This window comes from Trichosurus vulpecula, chromosome 1 (assembly GCF_011100635.1).
Source record: "Trichosurus vulpecula isolate mTriVul1 chromosome 1, mTriVul1.pri, whole genome shotgun sequence".
Taxonomy (NCBI): domain Eukaryota; kingdom Metazoa; phylum Chordata; class Mammalia; order Diprotodontia; family Phalangeridae; genus Trichosurus; species Trichosurus vulpecula.
This window is the reverse complement of record NC_050573.1, coordinates 510,470,027-510,494,399: the sequence shown is the minus strand read 5'-3', so window position 1 is coordinate 510,494,399 and position 24,373 is coordinate 510,470,027.

The window sequence follows — 24,373 nt, the reverse complement described above, 5'->3', positions numbered from 1 at the left end:
TCTCAAGCTGCTGCTCTACCACCCCCTAAGTTCCTTATACAGGTTTTCTATCTCTCTCTTTCACAAATTCACCTTTTAAACTTTACCACAAGGACGGGCTACAAAGGTACTCAGGGGCACAGGACTGACTGTCAGTCTGTGAATTTCTATCCCTCTCCTCATTGCCCAGTGGGGAGGGCGATTTAAGTTTTTCCCTACAGTTCTCCTGCATTCTCTACTAATCTGATCCGGGAGGAGAAGAGTTTGATTTAACTGCTCTAACTTTTACTGTAGCCCTAGTGAAAAGATCTCAATGATTGTAATTCAAGTAAAACTTCACCCCTTGCTCACTCCCAAAAACCTCTTTTGTACTTGAATCTAAGGGAATCAGGGACTGGGACAAATGCGAGAGTCCCACTGAAGACTTTAACTGAGGTTTTAGCCACAAGGCATTCATTGGGAGGAGATGTTTTCAGCAAGAGTGAGCTCCTGGAATGGATTTACAATTTCAGGAGTTCTTTCTTCCCAAATTCAACTAACCAATTTCCAAACTTTTTAACAATTTAAAAACCAGAATTTGCCAGATTTTAACCTATTCCCCGTAGTTCCACGCTGGCCAAACGGGAGCCACAAGGAAGGGAGTCTGTTTCCCTATTGACAGCCTGATATCTCTGGCTGCCTATGTTTCAGATTTTTTTTTTTTTTCAACAAAACATAGACATTTCACAATTAACACAGACACGCGAACAGAGACGAACTCAAAACACAACAAAATTCACGGTGTGGATCGAATTGAAGGCTAAGCAGGTCCCCTCAGAGGAAAGATTTCCTCCTCAAAGATACGACCCCCAATCTCTCTCACACTGCAACACAAAACAGAGAACCACACAGTGTGGGTGAAATCGAAGGCTAAACAAGTCCTCTCAGAGGAAAGATCTCCTCCTCAAGGATACGACCCCCAATCTCTCTCACACTGCAACACAAAACAGAGAACCACACAGTGTGGGTGAAATCGAAGGCTAAACAAGTCCTCTCAGAGGAAAGATTTCCTCCTCAAGGATACGACCCCCAATCTCTCTCACACTGCAACACAAAACAGAGAACCACACAGTGTGGGTGAAATCGAAGGCTAAACAAGTCCTCTCAGAGGAAAGATTTCCTCCTCAAGGATACGACCCCCAATCTCTCTCACACTCCAACACAAAACAGAGAACCACACAGTGTGGGTGAAATCGAAGGCTAAACAAGTCCTCTCAGAGGAAAGATTTCCTCCTCAAGGATACGACCCCCAATCTCTCTCACACTCCAACACAAAACAGAGAACCACACAGTGTGGGTGAAATCGAAGGCTAAACAAGTCCTCTCAGAGGAAAGATTTCCTCCTCAAGGATACGACCCCCAATCTCTCTCACACTCCAACACAAAACAGAGAACCACACAGTGTGGGTGAAATCGAAGGCTAAACAAGTCCTCTCAGAGGAAAGATTTCCTCCTCAAGGATACGACCCCCAATCTCCCCACACCCAAAACACAAAACAGAAAACCAAATGGCATGAGCTGATTGAAGGCTAAACAAGTCCTCTCAGGGGAAAGATTTCCTCCTCAAGGATACGACCCCCAATCTTCCCACACCCCAGTAGGAAGGGTGGCGTCCCAGCTTCCTAGCTCTGTACCACAGCCTCGTCAGGGTTTAGCATGGTATCAGAGATCCAAATGGCTAGCCCCAAACCAGAAAAACCTTACCTCTAGAGGTCTACAAACCAGAATTCTCCATAGGCCGAAAAGGGACAGGTCAGCAAAGAGCCCATTCTCCGAGACCATCACTCCACATCAGAGTCCTAGGAAAAGAAATCCCCAGGAGCCGGCCCTCTGAAGTGAGAGAAGGTGGATCGGGGGCAGAGACTCCCTGTTGAGGTCCGGAATTCTGTGTGTGTCTCCAGGGCGGTAACACGAAATACCGCCTCATCTCGCTGGGGCCTCCAAAATGTTGTACCAGAAGCGAGCGAGACACACCACAGAGTATAAGTTTTAAGTGGAGAATTTATTAGCCGGCGGCCATCGGGGTACGGCACCACAAATCAATGGCAAATGTGTTGGGGTGATGGCTTGGCTTATATAGGATATGGGGGTACAGAGTAAGGGGGATGAGGAACAAAGGTCCTGGCTGATCAAAAGATTCAGTCAGGTTATTGTACTAGTGGGATAATCTCATTTACATTCCTTGGTGGAGTCACAGAGTCCCAGGGATATCTCCCAGGAAGGGTCCATCAAGTTATCTCTCAGTGGGATGGTCCTATCTATTGACATTCCAGGAAGGAACCAAGGAGTCTCAGGGATATCTGCTAGACAGGATCTGCCAGGTTATCTCTCAGTGGGATGGTCCTATCTATTGACATTTCAGGAAGGAGCCATGGAGTCCCAGGGGTTTGCTAAATACCAAAGATATCTGAATCCATTCTTTCTGGGGGGGCTTGTCAGTAGCTAGGGGTTACTCAGGGGTTCCTAATTTTCCTTGTATTACAGTGTCATGAAAGAAAGAAAAGAGAGAATCAAGGAGAAGAGGGTAAATGCCAAATGTTTCAAAGAGGTCAAATAGGATAATGTTTGAGAAAAGATAATTGAATTAGCAATTAAAAGATCATTGGCAGTTGTTTCAGTTGAGTGATGTTTGAAAGCTAAATTGCAGAGGGTGCAGAAGTGAGAGGAAAGGATATGGAGTAAAAAGTATAGACAGCTTTTTCTAGGCATTTGGCTACAAAATGAAAGAAAGACATAGTATGGTAGCTTGAGGGCATAGTAGAGTCAAGGGAAGGCTTTGTATTCCAAAAGAGCAAGAGGTTAATAGAGAGAGGTTGTATGGAGGAAGAAACTGACTTTTAGGGACCTGATTAGGAAAGTATTTGAGGATATAAGTAATTTTTTCCCTCTGCTTGTATTTGGGCACATTTCTAGTACAAAAGGACTTTTCCTCTTAGAAAAGACATGTGGTACCAGATAAGATAGGAAATTCTTGAGATTTCTTCTTGGTTACCTGCTATTGCTATCTGAATTAAGATGAGACTATTTGGACTTGGTTCAGGAAATAGCTTTCTCTAGTTGTCTTCAGATATTTTTGATTGAGCACTTCAATGAGTTAAAAACTGAAGCTAAAAAACTTCAATGAGTTAAAAAATATGAACATGTATCCCAATGGGTATATACTCACATATATATATATATACGTATATATATATGTATATATACATATATATGTACATATATATTTAAAAATCAAGTACATGTATAAAAATACTAATATATCATGTATCTTAAAACATATACAAAATAGAAAATAAGAAAAGATGAAATAAATATGAAATAAACAGTAGTTTAATAATTTTCATCATTGATAATACTGATTTTAGTGAGAGCAATGTGATTGAATAGGGTTCATTATTTTAAAAAATCTTAGTTGTGATACAATGATGTGAAGGTTTGCTTCTAAGTTATTTATTACGATGCTTTGCTTTAATAGCTGTCATAGTTGAAAAAGATAACTCAGTGAGATACATAGATCCAAATGGGAGAAGTGAATCATTGGTCATGCTTACTAAATCATAATACTCAATTTTCTTTTTTTTTTCCTCTTTTTCTTGGAGGAGGGCAAGGCAAGGCAATTGGGGTTAAGTGACTTGCCCAAGGTCACACAGCTAGTAAGTGCCAAGAGTTTGAGGTCGGATTTGAATTCAGGTCCTCCAGACTCCAGGGCCCATGCTCTACTCACTGCGCCACCTAGCTGCCCCCATAATACTCAATTTTCAATTCCATCTACCAATTATGCAAAGGTTTTTGTTAAATTTTTGACTGGTAAATTTCCACATTCCCTGAAGTAATTTAGTTGTTCTTATAAATTAATCAGAGTGTATTATATTTTTATATTTTGACTAAATGAATCAAAATTCACTGAAACTTTTCATTTGGAAGATATTTAAGCAGCTAAGAAAAAAACTTGTTTCCAAGTTTTAAAAAATACATATTTGAGAGTTTTGTAGGGGATACACACTGAGCAACAAAACTTAGATTTTTAATTATCTTCTGAATTGTAATGACTTCATACTATTTTAGTTAATACTATCTCAAGGTAAAATAAGTATGTAGGGTGAAGTTCAGTGAAAAACAATGGATGTAAATCTGCATTTTAAATAATCTTCATAACTTTTTTTGCTAACTTCCTGTTATATCTCATCAGATCATCATAATTTTTCCCTTGTAAGGCTGATAATAAAGAGTTCATACTAGGAGTAGAAGAAAGGTCATCTCATTTATTTTCTTGTTCACTTGTGTTTGTATTATTTTAACTCTCATCAATCTGCTTATCTTTTTAAACTACTTGTCCATTTTTGTGAGAGATAGTTTGGTTAAATCCAGTTAATATAATCTTTAAATCTACTTAACTGGACACATGCAATTTTAACACATTGCAATATAATGAAAGCGAATAAATAAATTAGAGTATTGCTATCAATCCCTCTGGGCTGTGTAATCCCCACTCTTCTGTCAGGATACCTCAAATACTGTATGTGACACAGGACCATTTGACACACAGACTGAGTGAAGGTACCAGACTTAATCCATATAGCTTAATTTCTTTCTTTTTCAGGATAAAAAATAAGTATAAATAGCTCCAATATATTCTTACTTCACTCTAAAGGATCATCTTGTGGACCCCACTTTAGAGAACATTGTCCTATAAGATATTTCTACCTGGATGTCTTTTTGACACTTTAAACTCATTATGTCTAAAATGGAATTTATAATCTTCTCCAAAAGTTCTTCTCTTTTTGATCTTACCCATGTTTAAAATCTCAGAATTATCTTCAGTTGTCTTTTCTTTACCACTCCCCTGTCCCATGTTTAACAGTATCTCTGGCATATGCTACCTCTTCCCTATTCCCTCTACCACCGGAGACATTCATTACCATATGTAAAGATAACTTCAAAAATCTTTTGAAACAAGTTTTCTTGCCTCCACTCTCTCCTCACATGAATTCATCATTCACATCTGCCAGACTGAACTAGTCACAGTAGTGCCTTGCTCAAAATCCTTCAATATTTACTTGTCATTGTAATTCCTGTTTCAAAGTCCTTTCTCACAGAAATTACAAGTATTGTTACTGAATCTTTAAGTGCCAAATGGAATGTTACAAAAAAAATCATGCTAACAGTTTCATATGTGCTTTCCCCTATAGAATCAGAAAGAGGGTGTGTACTTTATTTGTGATCTATGAAGACCTATGAGGAATCTCTGGAGAAGCTAGAGAGGGTTAAGATAAGATGAACTGTGCATTTTTAAAAGTCAAATTAAATTTTTTTAAATTACATAGCACTTATTTTCCTTCCAATTACCCCACTGAAAAAAAATGAAAATGAAACTCTTGTAACAAATACAAATAACTAAAACAAATTCCTACATTGGCTATGTCCAAAAATGTATGCTTACTCTGCATCTTTAATCTTTCACCTCTGTCAGGAGGTGGTATATAGCACCTATAGGCCTCTGGAATCATAGGTAGTCAGCACATTGATTTAAACCAGTTCTTAGTATTTTTTAAATCTGTTGAAGCTGTTGGTCTTTGCAATGTTGTTGTTGTGTAAATTGTTCTCATAGTTCTGTTCACTTCACTTATCACCAGTATTATATATACTGATACAAGTATTATATTACTGATACAAGTATTATATATACTATTACAAATAATATTTATATAAGTATTCCCAGGCTTCCCTAAAACTGTCCCTTTCACAATTTTTTTGTGTCATAACAATATTTCATTGCCTTTGCATACCGGAATTTGCAGCTATAAATGTATGTTCGATAGAACTTGCTAGAATGATACAATTCATCTGGTCTTGATTCTCTCTCCTTCTCCTCTCCTCCCCCCCACCCAACCCCCAGTTTGGAGGTATATTTGCTAATTGTTCAATTTCTTTTTCTGAGACTGGGTTCTTTTTATTCCCATCTTTTTTATTCTAAGTATTATTTTTGTAAATATTCATCCATTTTATTTAATTTGTTGGTTTTGGAGACATGAAATTGGGCAAAATAGTTTCCAACAATATTCTTTTTTTAATGCATCTTTTTTTCAATTTTATTTTTTTGAAGAGGTGAGGGCCAGGCAATTGGGGTTAAGTGACTTGCCCAAGGTCATACAGCTAGTACATGTCAACTGTCTGACACCGGATTTAAACTTAGGTCCTCCTGACTCTAGGACTGGTGCTCTATTTGCTGTGTCACCTAGCTGCCCCAACAGAATTCTTTAGTTGCATTCTTTCTCTCTCCTATGAATTTCCCTTTTCTTTTTTGATACTGGCAATTTGGTTTTCTTCTTCCTTTCTTTAAATCAAGTTAGCTAATTGTCCTTAACTTCTTTCTTGTTTGTTGTGGTGGTTAGATTTGTCTAGATCTAAGCAGGGTGCTCTTAGGTCTCTCATTACCATGATTTTAGTGTCTACTGATTTCTATAACTTGTTAAATTTTTCCTTTAAATATTTAGATGCTATGCTATTTGGTGCATATATATTAAGTATTGATATAAAATCATTTTTGAGGGTACTTTTTTGCATTATGTAATTTTCTTGTTTGCCTCTTTTGGTCAATTCTATTATTATTCTTACTCTTCTGAGATCGTTACTATGTCTGTTAAAAAAATCAGTTAACCAATAGCTGAATTTTGCTCCAATAACTCATTGGAATTATATGAATATTTATATTACAAGCCTTTTTTTAAATTTAAATGACATATTTATAGATTCTGTTTCTAATTCCCTTTCTACTTACTCCCTATGCTTCTTGTATCTTATAGGTGAATTCATACCATTCACTTTCACAGTTAATTGTATTTTTCCCTCATTCCTCTTCTCTTGTACTTTTTTGTTTTAGCCTTAACTTCACTTTCTTTTTTTTCTTTTTTAGTAAAAAGAAAGTGATGATAGTGTGTTCATCACCAGTATTCAGTGCTTGTTGCAAGCTACTTCTATCATACCCTGTAACCTCTTTTCTTTTATTAGGTTTTGAAAGTACATTTGCATACCTCCCCCATTAGAATGTAAACACTTTTTTCCTTTAGTTGCTCACACGTGTTTTGCTTTTTATATTTCTTTTGAATATTACATTTGCATTTCAAAGTTCCTACTCAGCCCTGATCTTTTCATTAGGAATATTTGTATGTCCTCCATTTCATTAAAAGTTAATTTTATCCTCCCATAGGGTTATACTTATTTTTTCTGGGTAATTTATTCTTGGTTGTAAGCCCACATCTCTTGACTTTTGTAATAAATTTCCAGCTCTCTTTTCCTGTATCATGGCAGCTGCTAAATCTTGTGTGATACTGTGGCTCCTTGTAGTATTTTCCTTTGTCCTAGAAGCTCTGGATTTTGTCTATAATGTTTCTAGGAGTTTTCATTTTAGGATCTTTTTGTCTATGTTGTCTATTGGCCCCTAATTCTAAAGAGTCTAAACATTTCCTTTGCGACTTCTTGAAATATGCTATGTAGGTCCTTTTTTGAGAGCATGGCTTTCAGGTGGTTCAATAATTTTTAAATTACCTTTCTTTGACTTGCTTTTTAGGTCAGTTGTTTTTACCATGAGAAACCTTTACAATTTTTTACTTTTAATATTTCTTGTGTCATGAAGTCAACAATTTTTGTTTTTTTTCCATTTTAATTTTTAGGGGACTCTGTTCAATATGTTTTTGTACATCTTGTACTAAACCAGGGGAGGGGAATATGTGCCCTTGAGGCCACATGTGGCCTTCTAGGTTCTCAAGTGTGGCCCTTTGACTGAATCCAACAATTGTTCTATGAAGTTTGGATACAGTCAAAGGGCCACACTTGAGGACGTAGAAAGCCACATGTGACCTTGAGGTCACAGGTTCCTCTCCCTAGTACTAAATTGGTGGTTTGCCCTCCGAGTCTTCCTTCAGCAGTCATTTCTTTTCCTTATAATATCCTTTTTAATACTTAAGAAATTTTTTTTTCTCTTCCAGGAATTCTAGTTGACCAAGTGACCAAGATATGTTTTGCTTTGAGGCTTTGCTTGTAAATTTTCTGGAGTTATCCTCTTCTGTATTTGTGTCTTGGAGATTCTTTTCTCCACAAGAACTCTTTATCATCATTATATTTTATTTTTTATTTACACATTATTCAAGTCTTACTTCTAGAATTGATTATTTGGGTTAGGGCTAGACTATGCTAGAGCTAGACTTTTTGGGGAATGGTGGTATCCTATATTGTCCTAGTCTGAATTATGTAGGGTCCTGACGCTATGTTCTTTGGGTGCTGAGTACCATGTTTGTCACAGAACTCAAGGGGAACTCAGGCCTATAAACTTTTAGCAGACTTTAAGTGATTGGATCTGGAGCACAGTTTGATCTCTGCACTCTGGACCTAGGTTTGGGTCTGAGCAATTTAACTTCAGGGTTGCCTCTGGGTAGCAACAGGCAGTTGCTAGTCCCAGGACCTGTCAATTAGCTGAAAGGCTCTGAAATTCCAGAGTAGCAAAGTTGTAACTGTTCCTCCTTGTCCAGAATTCTAGCCCTGGTCACTTTACTGGGACCTAAATCTGTGATCCCACACTGGAATCAGAGAAACAGAACTGCATACTCATCTCTATCCCAGAGTTCCTCTCCTGGTCACTTGCCTGTGGGCTGAATTTATAATCTTGGGTTAGAAAAGTAGCCCATTGTGGCTTCTTATTGGATTTCCCAATGATTCCTCATTCTAGAATTCTTTCTTGATCTTTGCTGGAGTAACTACAGGAGAGGACTGGGCTTCTTCCTACTCTGCCCCCTTTACAGGTGAGTATATACAATGAACTGAATGATGTGGCATTATATTACCAGACAAGTAGAATAATGTATAGTTGTACTGAAAGTGGGAATTAGTAGTCTCCAATTGGCAGAATATTTTCCTTAATCTCTTGCTTGATCTTTGTTTTGAAGTATACTTCTGTTGGCCTGAGAGATATCTGATTTTGTGGGAACGCAAGCTATCCTGAAACTTGATACCAGTTGATACTGATGCCAACAGGCACAGAACCAATTTGAGTCCAAAGGGAATAGGTATCCTATTCAAAATTATTGACTGGATTTTTGAAAGGAAACACTTATCTTAGCAAGTTTCCCTTTCCATAACACTAACATGAAAAGATGCCACTTAACCTTTGTCATGTGACTCTTTAAGGTAAGCTGCTTAAGTTTCTTTTTCTTTTCTTCTTACCAGTGTGTTCCCCATGACTTGCACAAAACAGTGCTTATGTTAATGCCAAGATATCACTCAACCTTAAAAAAAGGGTGTAGTGATCAGTATCCATCATCTTCTCAACTGCCTTGTCACTACCATCAATTAATACAATTGAGCAAAAAATGTCATGGGTCTTGTGAAAAAACCTTTTCATAGCCTTTCAGGGGGAAGTTTACTTCCAGCTTTTTTCCCTTGCATTAGCTCCTGTCATCCACAAAACAACAGAACCCAGTGGTGTCAATTATATTTGATTGACTGAGTAAAGCACACACACAAATAAGGGAAAACAATGGACACAAAAATCTATATATGACTCCCCTTGTCAGAGAGGATGCTTGTCTTCTCCATTTCCATGCTGAACGGTGTCCTGCTGCTCCAGCCTTAAATGTTTCCTTCAGGCCCCAAACTATCACCAATTAAGTTAGCAGGGTCTTCAAAGGTGTCAAATGACTCCCTGGGCAATTGGCTGTAACTGCTGTTCGATAAATGAGGTCTAATTTATCAGTTTAACTTCACTTCTAAAAACCTAATGCCTCCTGGTACTGGGGTCCATTTGCCCATTGCGTGAAGAGATGCCATAGATAGCGGAGGGTTTGAAGGTTATGGGAGCTCTTGTTATCAGCTGTGTGTTTTGTTGGCCACATCTTTTTCCTCTCTCCCTGTATTAGTTTGCATTTTCCATCTTCATACACTTTCTCTCTCTCTCTCTCTCTCTCTCTCTCTCTCTCTCTCTCTCTCTCTCTCTCTCTCTCACTCTCTCTCTCTCACACACACACACACACACACACACACACACACACACACACCAGTTCACAACCAACTCTGTTCTTTCTTTGGTACATGCAGTTTTAATGACAGCTTGAGCAAAGCAGAGCCCCTTTATTCCTTTCCTGCTGTGTCTTTGTGCTGTCAGCGTGTGGAAACTCAAATTTAGAAAGGCTTAATGTGGTTAGCTCTGGCTAGTGGAAGCTGAGCTAATCTGTGGTAAGACTCAGAGCATAGGATAAAACAGGCTCATTGGTCTTGCTTCAGAATGAAATAAACTGACAACTAATTAATCAAGAGGGGAGTCTTCTAAGAAGAAGAAAATGGTGACACTAATTTAAATGAGTCAGTAAGAAAAAAAAGACAATTAAAACTAGAACCATGCCCATCCATATGTAAACACTCATAATTAAAAGAGCTTACCACATCATAAAATATATGGAATATGCTTAGGGGATAAAAATTTCTCTCCTAGGGAGTATTGGATGCAGTGGGTCACTTTGGAAACTAACAAATAAATGCAAGAGTAATTATGATAATAATGATAATGATTTAATGATAGCTAATATGTATTTAGTGCTTTAAGGTTAGCAAAATTATTTCCACGCACACAGACACAGACAGACAGACAGACACACACACATATACACCAAGTGTCCCAAAAGTCTTTGGGTGGTTTTAAGCTTTAATAGCTTAAAATATTTCTACCTATTAAAGTTTATGTATATATATACACATACATGCACACATATTCATTTGAACATACAATAACTCTGTAAGTTATTATCACCCCCATTTTATAGTTCAGAAAACTAAAGCTACGAAAGTTTAAATGCTTTACCCCAAGTCATACAGTTGGTAGGTGTCTGAAGTTGAATTCAAACCCAGGTCTTTCTAAATCCATCTCCAATACTCTGTCCATTATGCCTTATTCAAATGGTGCTGACATTAATTAAATGGAGCATAAAGGAGATTATGCGTGACTCGCATCAAGGGTGCAATGTTTCGATTTCTGTCATGGTTAAGTGAATATTATTGGTATTCTAAGTGTAGGCTGATCTCCCTTCAGGAATAGAAGGGGAAGGGAGAGGAAGAACATGTTGCCATATATTCTAGGCTGTTAAGAATGATGAAATTTTGCTAGAAGAAGCTGAATCAGGCTTTATTGGAGAAAAAGGTATTTGTGCTGGAGAGGAGACTTGACTCTTGTTAGTGTATAATGTTGGGGAGTAGAAGAGTATTACATAGAGGAGAAGGAGAAAGAAATGGATGGATAGATGTACAATAAGTGCTTAAAATGTTGCTTATCCTCTAAAGAAGGCTATCACAAAGCCCCAGGAGCTATCAGGTGGGAGATTATCCAGCAAAGGTCAGAGGAAGAATCTAAGAAGAATATTAGTTGGTACTTCCCTTCTCAGGGGTAGTAAGGCAGCTATTTGACAGGCTGACAATAATATTAAAGTGGTCTATTGTCTTTCCAGGGCATGTATCTAAGACAGAACAGAGCATGTCCCAAAATTTATCAAAATGGATGACAACTAATTTACATGCTCTCAGATGATGCTTTGAGATGCAGACTAAAAATTTTGCCAATGATTATGAAGTTTTGGTCAAGAAACTGGAGACAATAGGGCCTAGTTTGTGTTTTCCTCACTGTTGCCTACCGAAAGTAGAAGATGGAGAAGAGAAAAGTTAACTTGGAAGGTGAACTCCTGACTTAAAAAATTAGTATCTGAGAATGGATTTGGTTTTCTGAATGACAGATTCCTTGTCAGATATAGAATACAACTAACAAAGGCTACTAAGAAGATGTTTGTCTTGTATCTTACAAATATAATGAAAGGAGCTTTAAAAAGGGTGAAGATGACCTATACAAACCCCTCAAACTAGATGTCACGAGTAGCTACAGCAAAGGAAGAAGAGATGTCTAATTGTTCATAAGAGACGAAATTCAAGAAAAGATAAAATAGTGAAACTTAGAGCCTAAAATGTTTATACACAAGCATTCGAAGCTTAAGTCAAAAGAACTAGAGGTTCTAATGCAAGCAGAAAAATTTGGTGTCAAGTGTGTATCATTGAGATTTGGTGGGGCAAGCAGAAAAATTTGGTGTCAAGTATGTATCATTGAGATTTGGTGGGATGAAATCCATTACTAGGTTACTAGCTCTGATTATTAAAAGGAAACTGCATAGGTAAAATGAAGGTGTGAGATGAAGTAGCACTGTATATTTAGAAGGTATCCTTATGTGAAGAAAACCAGAAGCCAGAGGAGTGATGCATGATGGAAAATATTTGGGTGAAGATCAATGGAGGAGAAACAAATGTGATTTTTTAATTGAAATATACTACAGGCCACCTGGACAGAGAGAAGAAATAGCTGAAGCATTTGGGAAATGTCATAAGCCTGGTATAAAGGGAAGGGTTGAATTATCCAGGTATCTGTTGGAGTTAGCTCACTGCCAAAAGAAAAGCAGTTAATCACTATAATTTGCCTCTGCAATAATTTCATCCTTTAAATTGTGTAGAAACCAACAACAGGAAATGTTAACCTCAATCTAATTCTGACTACCAAAGATTGATATCTGGGGTGTAAATGATGGGAACCTTAGAGGGAAGTGATCATCCCCTTCTAAAATTTCTAATGGAAGAGAAGAAATACAGTCAAAGTTTGATATACATGTTGGGTTTGGGGACAGCAGATTTTTAAAACTTTGGAGACAACATAGGATACCATTGGCCATAAAGTTAAGAGGAAGTTAGTCTAGGAAGGATGGAAGATATTTAGGAACTAACTTATGAAGATGCAAAGGGAAATAATTCTAAGGAGGAGGAAAAAATGGGATTTGCCTGAAAAGATGTGGATGCACCAGGAACTCACAGAACAATTGGGGTTTAAAAAAGAAATGTACAGAAGTTTCAAACAATGCCTGGCAAGAAAGGATAATTATACAAGTTTGGCATAGTCTTGTAAGAATAGTTTTAGGAATGCTATAACTTAGAATGAGCTGAAGTTGGCAAAGGAATATATACAAAACAAAAATATTTGTATTTTTCAGCTATTTGGGGAGAAAAGATAATCAAAGAACATATTGGAACACTAACTGGAATAGATGAGACAATAATCAACAAGAGTTCTAGTTCTAGTTCATTTTTTCTGCCAAGGAGAATGACCTTCGCACTGGAAATGGCATAGCACAAATGATTAACGGATTTGATACCAACAGATGCTTTTTTGGGCACATTCCCTACCCTCTTCAGTACTGGTCTTTGTTGCTCCTTTGCCCCATTCTCAGGCTATATCTAAGTCAAGGGTGGGGAACCTGTGGCCTCAAAGCCACATGTGGCCTTAAAGTGAGGCCTTTTGACTGAGTCCAAATTTTACAGAACAAATCCTTCTATTAAGGGGAATTATTCTGTGAAGTTTGGATTCAGTCAGAGGGCCTCACTTGATGACCTAGAGGGTCACATGTGGCCTTGAGGCCACAGGTTCCCCACTCCTAGTCTAAGTCTTCTAGTCCCTGATTTAGTATGGGGTACTTGTTTGGTCTCTCAAGGCCTTTGTTTGGCACCCGAAAAGACAGGGTTAATAGGCGCAGTCAGGTACAAAGAACAGCCTATGCAAAGGTCATAGAAGGAATGCCAGATTTGGGAAATAGTAGGTAGGTCAGTTTGGCTGTAATGTTAGAGGGCATGAAAGAGAGTAAGGTGAAATACGCTGTTTCAACAATCAGGCTAGCAGCTTCTGTGGGGGTGAAAAACCAACACAAGCCCAACGACAAGAACTCTGCCAGAATAGGTTCTTTTGATCTGCTTTACTAAGCATAGAAATACCATTTAGTTAGTTCAGGGGAAAAAGCCAGCACCCTGCACTTCAGAACAAATACAAACAAATTACAAACATCGACAGACAGACCAAATACAATTCATACTTACCAACATCTAGGTTCAGCCTGGGAGTTCATAACAAGGGCTGGCCCAGAGTCAAGTGTGCCACCACGGCTGTGGGTAAGAGCTCCAAAAAATAGAAAGCCAACCCCTGGTTTTATATCTTTTTCAGGGTCAAGGGTGAGTCACAAATGCGATTCACCCATGTGACCCAAAATCATCACAAAGATGTGACTTAAACCCACGTGGTCTAAAAGCCTCTGATGTCCCAAACATGCCACTCAAACCCATGTAAACTAGGCCCTCCCCTGAGGCAAGGAGGCCACCAAGGACTCCCAATCTAATCAAGAAAACAAAGGCTAAACTCTTCAAGGGCGCTTGGTTGAACTGAGTGCTAAGAGCCCATTTTGATTGCCAACACATATGCCTGGAAAGGGTACACTCAAATTAGATTGTGAAAGGCTTCTAGATTCTAGGAAATGTACATATTATCCCAGGGGCAATAGGGGGACCCTAAAGATTCTTGATCTGAATGGCAAGGGTTAATTTTGAAATGGCAATGTCTGACGTGTTCTTTGAAGATGATTTTGGCAGCTTTTTGGAAGATGGATTAGAAAAGGAGAGACTGAAAGATGGGAGTTCACTTAGGAAGCTGTTGAACAATCCAGACAAGAGGTGTTGAAGGCCTGAATTAGGGTGGTTGTCTTGTGAGTGGATAGAAGTATGCCCCCCTCAATGTTAGCATCTTTTTAACCCATGTTATATATCTGGTGACTTTCTGTTGCTTCAGGATAAATTGCCAGCTCTTCAGACTGGTATATAAAGCTCTTCTCAGTGTGGCTCCAGACCATCCACACTTTTTTCTCACACAATATTTCCCTTTCCATTTTCTATGTTACATAGTTGTATAGTTTTATTTAAATTATTTTGTTATTCCAACTTTGACAGAAATGCAAATTTCTAGAAATACAGAATGACAGAAAAAGAGGCTTGAACATGTACAACCTGCAATTTAAAAGAAAACAAAATCAACTTAAGACAGTTTTAAAAAAAATTAATAGTATTTTATTTTTTCCAACATGTAAGGACAATTTTGAACATAACTTTTTCGGAAGATTTTGAAATTTAAATTTTTCTCCCTTCATCCTTCCCCCTCCCCCAATACAGTAAGCAATCTGATATAGGTTGTATGTGTACAATCATTTAAAATATATTTCCACATTAATCATGTTGTGAAAGAAGAAACAGAACGAAAGGAAAAAACCAGGAACCACTCCCCCCAAAAGTGAAAATGGTATGCTTTGATCTGCATTCAGATTCCATCAATTTTTTCTCTTGATGTGGATAGCATTTTCCATCATGAGTCTTTTGGAACTCTTGGATCATTGTATTGCTGAGAAAAGTTAAGTCAATCATAATTAATCATCACACTATGTTACTGTTAATGTGTACAATGTCCTCCTGGTTCACTTGGCCCAGCATCAGTTCATGTAAGTGCAAGACACTTTCAAAGATATCCTGCTTGTCTTCCTTTGTTACCAGGGCTTTTCGTGGTCCTTCTCTATCCCAGAATTGCTGCCTTGGAAAGTGAGACATCAGAGGGAAAAAAGAGGAAACTGTATGCAGAGATACAGACCTTGAAAATTCCCAATTTGCTTTGTCTTTGGCTCATGATCAGACTTCTGTTCTTCTATTCCATAACACTTTTCATGCTACTGATTGGGTTGGGTCATGATCAGACTTCTGTTCTTCTATTCCATAACACTTTTCATGCTACTGATTGGGTATATAGTGTCTGCAGACTGATTACTGTTTGCTGCAACTAAAGCTGTCAATCCAAGCCAGGTGCAGTAAAGAATGAACTAGGTCACACACTGGAGAGCTGTGATGGTATCATGGCAGAGTACTCTCTCATCTGACTTGGATGCAGCCTCCCTCTCCTCAACTTGGAATACTGACCCTCCACACTAGACCTTCGGAGACCATGCTTTGTGCCCCCTCCCAGGAAAAATCCATCCACTCATTTTTAGAACCCTGCCCTGGGGTTGATCTGTCCTGATTGGTAAACAAGTGGGTACAAACTCACCTAAATAGTAGCTCCCAGATCGTGCTACACAAATCCCATCCATTTAAGGTTTACCCAATCATCTTGGCACGTGTCCTGCCATCACACACATACCACCAAAAACCTCCTTCCATTCCTAGTTCCACAAACAATGATCAAATCAGTATCTCTATTGCTAGTGGAAAAGATGTAGCAATCCAATGACTCCCTAACGCAAAACTCTGCCTTGGCCAACACTTTCCTGCATGTGCTGTTTCTTTCTTAAGTATCTAAGCTTCTTAATGGCACGTACTACCTCACTCTGGTATTCATATTCCCAGTTTCTAGCACAATTCCTAATACATGGAAGGTATTTAATATTTGGGGTCTTTTTTCATTCATTCATCTCTAAAGTTGTTGTATTAAATTCAGTTTTAAAATATTTGTTAAATGCTTACCATGTGCAAAGCTTAGTAAGGGACTGAGGATACAAGACAAAAACCAAACAGTCCCTGCCTTGATAGGGCTTACATTCCACAAGGAAATATGGTGGGTAAACAGACAAGTAAATACCTTAAAGTACTTTGAGTAGGGAGAGAATCCTTACAACTAAAAGAATCAGGAAAGGCTAAGTCTTGGAGAAATCAAAAGATCCTAAAGAGGCAGGAGGGATATATTTTAGCAGGTGCAGATGCAGGGGATGGAACAGCAATTCAGACCATGACTTCCTGTATGCTTGATAAGCATTCCAGAAGACTTCCAACCTGGTTGATATCCTGGTTTGTGTAAACCTACAAAATAAGGAAGAGTGCCACTTAAAAAAATCTATACTATGATCATCAGTTGGCTTTACCTCAAGTCACCAGGCAAGAAGTTTCATCAGAACGTGTCCAAGGCACATGTGTTGGCTTTTCCAAAGGCTGCATTATTCCTACTTCTCACCAGGGTGCACTAGCCTGTAGGCTTTTAGCTCCCCTTCTCAGCTTCTCAAGCTTTCATGGTTCAAGGCCTGGGGAGTACTGGTGCTGGTTCATTATTAATCTAAAACAGGGATTCATTATTTTGCTAAAGGCATTTTAATATAATTTGTTTCCTTTATAATTTTATGCATTTTATTTTTGGCATTTAAAAGTATAGTTCATAGGGGTCTACCAAGTAAATCCTCATTTCCTGGCAGATAGCTGGATTGGATAAAGATGCTAAAGCTGGTAGAGGTTCAGTGAAACCTAAACTCACACAGCTAATAAGAATCAGAATCAGGATTTGAACTCTGACCAACCAATTCATTCTACTGCACCATCACTTAAAAATGCTCACAAATAAGGGGAAGCAATTCAACCATAGAAACATGAAATCAGAAGTATGTTTGTTTCTTCCATTTTATTTGCTTTCAGTTCATACTAACAGTTTTATTTTTAGTGACTTCTCAACCATAATTATGGCCTAATTGAACCAAAAGAATCAGTTTGCATCCTGTGCTATGTGAAATTGAGGATGATTTGGCATTCAGAAGATAGTTTCACAAGATTCTCCCTTATGAAGCTGTTACATGATTTTCCACAACAAAAGACCTCCTCTAGATTGCATCAGCAGAGACAGGATCTGACAAAGAAAAATGACACTATAGTTCTTGAAGAAAACAAAACACAATTCCAAATGCTTCCCATTAGCTCTAGCCATTCATCTTCCATGTATTTTTATGTCACCTTGTTTTATTTAGATTGAAAACCCACCAGGCAAGGATATGCCTTTTCAACGTTCTGGGTGTCGCCTCAGATACTGTGGGGGCCAAGCTATGGAACCCACAATAAAATAAATAAGAAGCACATTAGAAGAACCAGAGAGTGAGGAGAAGATATTAAGTATATTATATTATTACTTAGCTATTACTAGAAGACATTGCTGGAGGAATAGTGGCTAGAAAGGCAATGTCTGGGGAATTTTGAAGAGGAGTAGCTTTGGAACATTTAACCAAGAAAATATTGACTTAGAAAACATTAATATCTTTACATTTCATCATGATTCCCTCAAACTCAACATCCTCTGTAGTCATTTAAATTTGATTCCTCAGTGGGAATACAAGTGTATCCTCCTTTGGTCAAATCTGTAGTCAAGTACATATTTATATAACAAATAAGGGAAAACTTGATATTTTAAGGAGAACGTCTCTTTTAAAATGATTAAATGACATGTTTTCCTTGAGAAACAGATTTGTTGTAAAGATCAAATAAGATTTCTGTTAAAAAGTGCTAAGTGTTAAATTTCAGTGATTACTTTTTGTGTGTTCAAAACATTTTCAAAATTTTGATTTGGATCCAGGGACAGATTCCAGGGACATATCTGCTTGGTAAGTTAAATATGCACATGTCATGATAAAAATAAAAACATAATCATGTTAGCAGGTAAATTTTGAACATCCACAGCTAAGGGATTAGATTCCCGAAGCTCAGGAAATATAATGGCATATAGATACAGTTATACGCATCTAGGAAACGTAGTTCTATCAGCATTGGAAAATGAGTGTAGTTCAGTGAGGTCAGGAGCAGAGAAAAGCGAAGGGGCTTCAATGATTTATTTGACTCTTACTCTGAGAGTCCATAGTCCTAAGAACAGAAAATTAGCAAGAGAAGAGTTTGAGAAAAAAAAATTCTACAATTCAGCTGCACAGAGGAGTTAAAGGCACCTGTGGGATATCGCATTTTTGAATAAATGGTAATAGGGAGGGGACATACAGAGTCATGAGTGAAACACAGGGGCCCAAATTATGAAAGGCAATATTTAGGAAGAAACAGACCTTAGTTTCCTAAAGTTTTGTCAATTTTGCAAGTTTGCATATGACAATAGAAATATTTTTCTTCAGCCCCTTGGCATTTCTAATATAGGATTAGATACTAAAACTATGCACTATAGTCTAAATGGTCAGTACTTAGAACATAAGTACAACTGGAAGGCAGATAAGGCAGATTTTAGACATAAATGTGCAGTTTTCCCTACTACAATAAATGTATTTTATACCTCATAGACAAGGCCAGGGATGGGGACCTCACTGGCAAAAATGTTTTGATTGACAGCTGGGAATATTGTGAATTGTAGAATTTCCTGTTCCTCTGACATCAGTCTGATATAAATTGGAAGGAGCATTGAATAGGATTTAGGATAAAGGGTACAAAATATGTCACTGCACAGAGTTTGTATGAAAAAGAGATGAGGAGTGAGGTCTAGTGTGGCCAGGGGACAAATGAGAGCCATGGCCAGGGAGCTGGGCAAGCAGAACAGAGCCTGATCAATGGGTGGCGAGCAATCAGACACTCTCTAGGATAGTCAGCATCATTGTTTATAGCAGGCAAATGGGACTGCAGCAACCTAACCGTTGGAAGGGACTCATAATGAACTCTCTTCACTAAGCTGTGAAGCCTAAGGGTGAATCTTTTCCCTCTTCTCTCTTATTTCTAGTTAGTTGGAGCTGGAAAAAACAAACAGACACCAAAGTATCCCATGTTAAGGATATGTGCATGTGTGTGCGTGTGTGCATGTGTGCATAAGTGTGTGTGTGTGTGTGTGTGTGTTGCCCATGTAGGCTATGTTTGTCCCCATGGGTTTATCTAGATGTGACTCACATTGGAAGATATTTCTAAGGTATCCTTCATCCACCCTTCTCCAAGAGAGACTGATTCCTGCCAGGAAGAGGGCAGGACGATGGGGGTCAGAGAATGGCCACTCTGCTCTCCTCGGACAAAGGTTATTGGGTTGTAAGTATATCTATCCACTTCCCTAAACATTGTTAGTCTAGAGGAAGTAATTTTTGCATTCAAACTGAGCTTCTGGTCACAATCCTTTAACAGGAAGGAGTCCCCAAGCTATATATCTAAGACTTGACTCCTTCCCACCAAAAGCTAGTTCCATACCACATATTTCAGAGACTATCTGAACTAGGAGTTCTAGTATGGGACACTAAAAATCCTCCTTGTGGCCCACATTACAGTTTAATTTTATGAATGGTAGAATAAATGTCCCAAGAAGTTTTCTAAAACTGGAATTCAGGGCTTACTTATTTCCCTGAGAATAACAAGCCATTTTGAGCCTTGGAGCCCCTGAAATCATGGATTTTGGTTCTGCAGGCTTAACTCCGCTCCTTGTGTCAAAAGGGGAACTAGGTAGGAATGGAGAAGAAATTCTTAGCTTTTAGCCATGCCCAGCCGGCATGGCCTATGATGATTTAGATTCTGCCTTTCTGGTTGGGAGGAGAAAGGGAGATCATAGATTTCCTTATGCTCCACAGTGACACCTAATGCTACAAATATTTCTAGGGTCTCATTCATTGATATAGGTGCACATAACAAGCCATCTATGTTTTCTCATCTGTGTGATTTTTTTTTATCACTGACCATCCCCAAATCCTGTATTGATAACCTGTTGAGGGTACTGGACACTTTCTATAAGGTTAAAAAAAATTTCCATGTGTACTAATACAGAACCTAGCCTGTCCATTTGTTGTCCTTTGCCCTTTCTTTGTGGCTGGCCTGCTTTCTTTTCTGGACTTCTGAGCAATTACTGGTTTTGCAACACCCTGCCCCCCCCCCAACCTGAAGTTAGAATTTGTTAGTGAAGGAGTGTACTTACTCTGAGCATTTCCTGTTCTCTTGCAAAGCCCTGAGTTACCACCCTTTAAGGGTCCCCTCACTGTCACCTCTTTCTTTCAGGGTTAATCTTTCCCCACCATCACAACAGTGCGACTGCACCCAACCGGGGCAGACTACTTTCATCATGCTATCTGGTCTGGACCTGGTCTTCATGGTAAACACAAAGACATCAGAGGTGATAGCAACACACCTCAGTGAATCCAGTAGTGAATTCCTGTTCTCCCACATTACAATTGAATTTGCCTAAGATAACAGAATATCTGGTTATGTCTCTGCTTTTAATCTAACATTCTGGATGATAACTTTGATGCTACTTCTTATGTACAAGAAGAAGTAATCTTTCTTCCACTTGTATTCTGTGCAGGACAGTGGTGAATACTATTGAAATACAACTATTCTCTCATTTAGGTCTTGACATAAATAGTCAGAGGATCATTGAACAATATTATGTATGTGGCCTCATCTAACAAGGTATTTTGTATGATCTTGACACATGCATGGTAGTCACCTTGCTGAGCGAGAGGCTTTAAAATTGCTTTTGGCTCTTCCAAAGTGTTTTTAAAAAATATCAATGAATTGTAAAGACAGCTGAACTTGTCTTCTTTATTCCTTTTAGCAAACTGTGTGTCTGTGAAGATGTATTCCGATATAGGCAATTAAAAATATTTCCATCTGCTTGACTACCTTTTCATCCTATCATGAAGGATATTCCATGTAGATGTATATATCATTCTTTAAAAAAAATTTATGCTTTTAATCAGGGAGGGATGACCTAGTCACCGAGGACCCAGTATTTGAAGTTTGTGCAGATAGTCTCACCTCCTTCTAATTCAAATATGTGGGAACTTTGACAAGTCTACTTGGAGCCATGTCTGGCTGAGGGTTTGGTCCTTTGTGATGATGAAAACTCCTCTAAATGACTACAGAGCCAAAAAAACCCAATGCTGAGGTGGAATTGAGTGTGTACTCAAAAGGGACAACCTACTGATCTGTAGGTCTCTCTTCCTTCCTCATGGCAAGTGAGGCAAGGACTGACATGAGCTGCTGAGTGTGGGGAAAGCTGGGTATTTCCACCTGGGTATCATGCATCCATGAGCACATGATACCTCTGTTTCTTTTGGGTTTATTTTTTTCTTAGGCAAATGAGTATTCTGAGAGGGAAGTTCCCATGTGGGTCAAGATGGTCCATTAAAACCATCAGGAGTCCCAGAAGCAAGCAGAGGCAGTAGCAGTGGCCACCAGAATGGTAATAGCTGAGGACAGAAGAAGCAACTACAGACAGATAATGTAAAAAATACTCATTGAAAGATGGAAGTAGCTTCAGGATTTGTGACCCCTTAGGACAGAGAGAACAATCAACCATGGAATATGGAAAAACAGACACTCAGAGCCCAGCAGAGAGATATACGTAATAGGAACTTCATGAAGACTCCAGGAAAAGAGAAAAGGACTTCCTGGCACAGAGTTAGGAGGTGCCCCCAGGCCATATGTGTTCTCTACATTTGTGCCTTCTTGCTATTTTACTTTAATTTGAGTCTGCTCTCTCTAGGCACCTTGTGTGTAGAAGGGGAGAGTACACTCCTGGTTCAGGGAAATTGTTTTATAAAAACTATTCTTGCTATACCGCACTAAATTCTTTCCCTAACTGCTGATTGTTTTTGATCGACAGAATGGAGTGCACCAATGGAGGATCATGAACTACAGTGTTAGAAGTCATAAACCCTCGCCTCTAGAAATCTGAGGAAAGTGGTCACTGATCTCTGGGGATCCAGCCTACCAGTGTGATTGTGAGTTGGGGAAGAAGGGAGTGCTACATATTGTCGAAAGAGAAAGTAAGGTTTATGGGTTAGTGATTATTGATATCCTCAATCACCTTTTAAAAATGCCATCCATTATTTCTTTCTAACAATCAAGTATCTTCCCCATCTTCATTCATTTTAAAGATCTATCCCTTAATATTTTCAAAACTGTATTTCCTCCAGCATATATTCAGGTATACTTGGTTTGTTTATTTGTTTATTTCTGGATGATATAAAGCCCCAGAATATTTTTTGTCCTCAGTAAAATCCGTGGCTAATCCAAACAGATTGGTCTAACAAATTCACCCAGAAAAACCGAATGAATAAAGTATACCTGCAGTTGAGACTTTGACACTGAATTTTTTGGGAAGCTCATCAAACTACTCCATCAGTATATATATATATATATATATATATATATATATATATATATATATATATATATATATATATATATACATATATATATATATCTTGGAAAGACACAATAGATGAACAATGAGCTGGGCCCAAAATTGAATGTCAGGAAGAAAGCAGACTGAGTTGCAAATGAGAAAATGCATAGCATCTGCTCAATTTCGAGGTTAGAGTAAGAATCCCAGAAAGGCCTCTTGCTCCATAACCATGCTAGGAGCTAAACATCCATGCCTGGAGGCACTGAGTTCCATGAGTTTCCCTCACTCTGCCTGGGATTCACCCTCTAGTACCTATACGTTTGCCATTGAGTTGCCACCCATCCACAGGACTGTTCTAATGCAGCTCCACAGCCTTCCTCCCTTCTGGGAATGCCTCCATGCTTTTGTCTACACCATGCCCAATTTGTTCCTATTCCTAGGGAACCACTCCACTGAAGTTCCTCTCTGGGTAAAGCTGTCCCTCCATTGGCAGTGAAGGCTTGCTTTCTTGCCCATTGAGGCCCTGTTGGCATCCATTGGATCTCTGACTGGTAACATAGCCACATTTGGTACTCTGTATCCATCTGTCGGGAACCTCTTGGCAGAACTAGTCATGGGTCTGGAGTGTACAGGGAAACTTGTCACCAGCCCCCAAATGCAGGTTGATTTGCTTGCTCTTGTGGTATTACAAAACTATCAGGTGCTGGATGCCCAAGCAGCTGGGGAAGAGGGAGGGGGACTGCTCATCATTGGGGAGGAATGTTGTTTCTATGTCAACCAATCCTCTAAAATCGAGGAAGAACTTGCTGCTGTAAACAAGCAAGCTGAAGATTTATGGGACAGGGGTCAAAACATTGTGAAGCATGTTTCCTTCTCACCTTCCTTCAATCTATTTTCCTGGTTGCCTGAAAACCTTGCCAGCCTCCTCCATTCTGCCCTGCTCTCACTTTCCCTGGTCTGATATTTCTTTTCTTTATTTGCCTTGATGTCAGCCTTGGCATTAAACTTGTAACTCACTTATTCTTACATAAAATTAAAATCACATTTCAAATGAATGTTCCTCACCAGCCTTTAAGGGTTGCTCTGACTTTTTGGCTGAAAAGAGAGGATATGAAGGGAATTATGACTTTTCATAATAATTGACGTGTAATGAATACACTAATAGATTAGACTTTTCAGAATTGCCTTTTCTAGCTTCAATCAGAAGCTCATGATGCAGCTTGAAATGATCAACCAGACCTTGACAACGCTCACAATCACTGCCTGTGTATTTTAAGTGAAGTGAATCAAAGTCTGTAGAACCTGATCTGTGTTGATAAGCAAAATGGCCTTTGTTTTCTTTGAGTAATCCTTACTAGGTGCTAAGCCCCAGGCCCAAATCCCTGTTAGGTGTAAAACCTTAGTGGGTGTGGATTGGCAACTAAGGTGGGGCCCAAGGTGGGGCTAACTCCAGGGAGGGCCTAGTTTACATGTCTGAGACAGCAGAGGCTCTTAGACCATGTGCGTTTAAGTCCCCTCTTTGTAACAATTTTAGGTCATGTGGGTGAGTCACATGTGTGACTCACTCCTGACCGAAAAAGATATAAA